Genomic DNA, 5,000 nt, shown 5'->3' with positions numbered 1-5,000 from the left:
CCCGGGGCCCCCAGGGGCCCGGCCGGAGCACCTGAACCCAGGCGAGCGAGGGGAGGCTCCCCGGCCACGACGGAACCCCGTCCCGGGCCTTTGGCAGTGCCGCAGGCCGGGGGACAGGGCCCGGGGACGGAGACCCCGACCCGGGGCCCGGCCGGGCCCCTGGAACCAGCCGGGGCTCCCGGGACCGCAGGCGATGGGGAAGCCTCCCCGGGCCCTCCGGACCGCGCCCCGGGCACCCTGCCACGCGGAAGGACCCAGGACGGAGCCCGGGGCGGGGAGGCCGCCCTCCCCGGGGCCCCCAGGGGCCCGGCCGGAGCACCTGAACCCAGGCGAGCGAGGGGAGGCTCCCCGGCCACGACGGAACCCCGTCCCGGGCCTTTGGCAGTGCCGCAGGCCGGGGGACAGGGCCCGGGGACGGAGACCCCGACCCGGGGCCCGGCCGGGCCCCTGGAACCAGCCGGGGCTCCCGGGACCGCAGGCGATGGGGAAGCCTCCCCGGGCCCTCCGGACCGCGCCCCGGGCACCCTGCCACGCGGAAGGACCCAGGACGGAGCCCGGGGCGGGGAGGCCGCCCTCCCCGGGGCCCCCAGGGGCCCGGCCGGAGCACCTGAACCCAGGCGAGCGAGGGGAGGCTCCCCGGCCACGACGGAACCCCGTCCCGGGCCTTTGGCAGTGCCGCAGGCCGGGGGACAGGGCCCGGGGACGGAGACCCCGACCCGGGGCCCGCCCGGGCCCCTGGAACCAGCCGGGGCTCCCGGGACCGCAGGCGATGGGGAAGCCTCCCCGGGCCCTCCGGACCGCGCCCCGGGCACCCTGCCACGCGGAAGGACCCAGGACGGAGCCCGGGGCGGGGAGGCCACCCTCCCCGGGGCCCCCAGGGGCCCGGCCGGAGCACCTGAACCCAGGCGAGCGAGGGGAGGCTCCCCGGCCACGACGGAACCCCGTCCCGGGCCTTTGGCAGTGCCGCAGGCCGGGGGACAGGGCCCGGGGACGGAGACCCCGACCCGGGGCCCGCCCGGGCCCCTGGAACCAGCCGGGGCTCCGGGGACCGCAGGCGCAAGGGAAGCCTCCCCGGGCCCTCCGGACCGCGCCCCGGGCACCCTGCCACGCGGAAGGACCCAGGACGGAGCCCGGGGCGGGGAGGCCGCCCTCCCCGGGGACCCCAGGGGCCCGGCCGGAGCTCCTGAACCCAGGCGAGCGAGGGCAGGCTCCCCGGCCACGACGGAACCCCGTCCCGGGCCTTTGGCAGTGCCGCAGGCCGGGGGACAGGGCCCGGGGACGGAGACCCCGACCCGGGGCCCGCCCGGGCCCCTGGAACCAGCCGGGGCTCCGGGGACCGCAGGCGCAAGGGAAGCCTCCCCGGGCCCTCCGGACCGCGCCCCGGGCACCCTGCCACGCGGAAGGACCCAGGACGGAGCCCGGGGCGGGGAGGCCGCCCTCCCCGGGGACCCCAGGGGCCCGGCCGGAGCTCCTGAACCCAGGCGAGCGAGGGCAGGCTCCCCGGCCACGACGGAACCCCGTCCCGGGCCTTTGGCAGTGCCGCAGGCCGGGGGACAGGGCCCGGGGACGGAGACCCCGACCCGGGGCCCGGCCGGGCCCCTGGAACCAGCCGGGGCTCCCGGGACCGCAGGCGATGGGGAAGCCTCCCCGGGCCCTCCGGACCGCGCCCCGGGCACCCTGCCACGCGGAAGGACCCAGGACGGAGCCCGGGGCGGGGAGGCCGCCCTCCCCGGGGCCCCCAGGGGCCCGGCCGGAGCACCTGAACCCAGGCGAGCGAGGGGAGGCTCCCCGGCCACGACGGAACCCCGTCCCGGGCCTTTGGCAGTGCCGCAGGCCGGGGGACAGGGCCCGGGGACGGAGACCCCGACCCGGGGCCCGCCCGGGCCCCTGGAACCAGCCGGGGCTCCGGGGACCGCAGGCGCAAGGGAAGCCTCCCCGGGCCCTCCGGACCGCGCCCCGGGCACCCTGCCACGCGGAAGGACCCAGGACGGAGCCCGGGGCGGGGAGGCCGCCCTCCCCGGGGACCCCAGGGGCCCGGCCGGAGCTCCTGAACCCAGGCGAGCGAGGGCAGGCTCCCCGGCCACGACGGAACCCCGTCCCGGGCCTTTGGCAGTGCCGCAGGCCGGGGGACAGGGCCCGGGGACGGAGACCCCGACCCGGGGCCCGCCCGGGCCCCTGGAACCAGCCGGGGCTCCGGGGACCGCAGGCGCAAGGGAAGCCTCCCCGGGCCCTCCGGACCGCGCCCCGGGCACCCTGCCACGCGGAAGGACCCAGGACGGAGCCCGGGGCGGGGAGGCCGCCCTCCCCGGGGACCCCAGGGGCCCGGCCGGAGCTCCTGAACCCAGGCGAGCGAGGGCAGGCTCCCCGGCCACGACGGAACCCCGTCCCGGGCCTTTGGCAGTGCCGCAGGCCGGGGGACAGGGCCCGGGGACGGAGGCCCCGACCCGGGGCCCGGCCGGGCCCCTGGAACCAGCCGGGGCTCCCGGGCTCGCAGGGGAAGACCCTCCGGGCACCCTGCCACACGGCAGGACCCAGTTGCCGGCTGAGGACCGAGAGGGGTCCCAGAGTACCCTGTCCCTAGTAATCCGGAGGAAGGCTACCCCCCATTCTTGAAACCCGCGCGCTCCGAGTGACGGAGGGGACCCTAGGGGCGAACGCGCCCGGCCTCCTGGAGCCCTGGCTGGGATCCGAGAGGCGAATGGACCCTCATCGGGACTTCCAGGCCTGGCCCTGCCATCTGGTCGTCCCATTGGAAAGCATTGCGCGCGACCAGATGGCCGAGGGGAAAGGCGCCACCAGATGGCCGGCAACTGAAAGGACTCCCGCCTGCCCAGCCACCCACCCACCCACCAGGGGCTCGGGGTGGGACTCTGCTTCCCGGCTGGGCCTCAGGCACGGGGAGGACCACCGGAGCTCTCGGGGCCTGGGCGCCCGGGGGAGGGGGGGGAGAGGACTGCCCGGGACCCGTGGAGCCCGTTTCTGGGCACTTTGCCATGCCGCGGCCCGGAGGAGGGAAGCCCCGGAGGCCTGGGAAGGATGTTGCCCGGGCGTAGCCCGTCTGGTCCCCGGCAATGAACCGCACAGCCCCGGCATGGGTGTTCCGGCATACCCTGCCCCTACTAATCCGGAGGAAGGATACCCCCCTTTCTTGTAACTCGCGCGCTGCGAGTGACGGAGGGGACCCTAGGGGCGAACGCGCCCGGCCTCCTGGAGCCCTGGCTGGGATCCGGGAGGCAAATGGACCCTCATCGGGACTTCCAGGCCGGCCCGGCCATCTGGTCGCCCCATTGGAAAGCATTGCGCGCGACCAGATGGCCGAGGGGAAAGGCGCCACCAGATGGCCGGCAACTGAAAGCAGCCATAGTGGTAGGGCTCCCTGCCTGCCCACCCACGCAGGGCTCCAGGGCTCTGCACCAGGGACCCTTGTCCCGGGCAGACGGACACTTGTCAGGCCGCAGGACGGGGACTCCCACGCCCCAGGCCCTGACCGAAACCCAGGCCCCGGGGCCGGTCGCTGCTTCTCAACCCAGCCAGGCCGGGGAGCCTCCTTCGGGCACACGGACCCTAGCAAGGCCCGGGGAGAGCCTCCCCGGGCCCCGGTGGACACCCTGTCCCCAGCTCCCGGACACTCGGCTGGCTTGCGGGACAGGGGGCTCCCGCACCCCGGGACGGAGATCCAGCACCGGGCCCAGCTTCCTGGACCCCCAGCCAGGCCGGGGAGAGCCTCCCTGGGCCCCGGTGGACACCCTGTCCCCAGCTCCCGGACCCTCGGCTGGATTGCGGGACAGGGGGCTCCCGCACCCTGGGACGGAGCTCCAGCACCGGGCCCGGGACCAGCTTCCGGACCCCCAGCCGGGCCGGGGAGAGCCTCCCCGGGCCCCGGTGCACACCCGTCCCCAGCGCCCGGACCCTCGGCTGGCTTGCGGGACAGGGGGCTCCCGCACCCTGGGACGGAGCTCCAGCACCGGGCCCGGGACCAGCTTCCGGACCCCCAGCCGGGCCGGGGAGAGCCTCCCCGGGCCCCGGTGCACACCCGTCCCCAGCGCCCGGACCCTCGGCTGGCTTGCGGGACAGGGGGCTCCCGCACCCTGGGACGGAGCTCCAGCACCGGGCCCGGGACCAGCTTCCGGACCCCCAGCCGGGCCGGGGAGAGCCTCCCCGGGCCCCGGTGCACACCCGTCCCCAGCGCCCGGACCCTCGGCTGGCTTGCGGGACAGGGGGCTCCCGCACCCTGGGACGGAGCTCCAGCACCGGGCCCGGGACCAGCTTCCGGACCCCCAGCCGGGCCGGGGAGAGCCTCCCCGGGCCCCGGTGCACACCCGTCCCCAGCGCCCGGACCCTCGGCTGGCTTGCGGGACAGGGGGCTCCCGCACCCCGGGACGGAGCTCCAGCACCGGGCCCAGCTTCCTGGACCCCCAGCCAGGCCGGGGAGAGCCTCCCCGGGCCCCGGTGGACACCCGGTCCCAGCGCCCGGACCCTCGGCTGGCTTGCGGGACAGGGGGCTCCCGCACCCCGGGAACGGAGCTCCAGCACCGGGCCCAGCTTCCTGGACCCCCAGCCAGGCCGGGGAGAGCCTCCCCGGGCCCTGGTGGAACCCTGTCCCCAGCTCCCGGACCCTCGGCTGGCCTGCGGGACAGGGGGGCTCCCGCACCCCGGGAACGGAGCTCCAGCACCGGGCCCAGCTCCCGGACCTCCAGCCAGGCCCGGGGAGAGGCTGGCTTGCGGGAAAGGGGGCTCCCGCACCCCGGGAACGGAGCCGCACCCTGGGACGGAGCTCCAGCACCGGGCCCAGCTCACGGACCTCCAGCCAGGCCCGGGGAGAGGCTGGCTTGCGGGAAAGGGGGCTCCCGCACCCCGGGAACGGAGCCGCACCCTGGGACGGAGCTCCAGCACCGGGCCCAGCTCCCGGACCTCCAGCCAGGCCCGGGGAGAGGCTGGCTTGCGGGACAGGGGGCTCCCGCACCCCGGGAACGGAGCCGCACCCTGGGACGGAGCTCCAG

The sequence above is a fragment of the Triturus cristatus genome, chromosome 11 (assembly GCF_964204655.1).
Source record: "Triturus cristatus chromosome 11, aTriCri1.1, whole genome shotgun sequence".
Classification (NCBI taxonomy): Eukaryota; Metazoa; Chordata; class Amphibia; order Caudata; family Salamandridae; genus Triturus; species Triturus cristatus.
Note: the sequence above shows the minus strand (reverse complement) of the source record.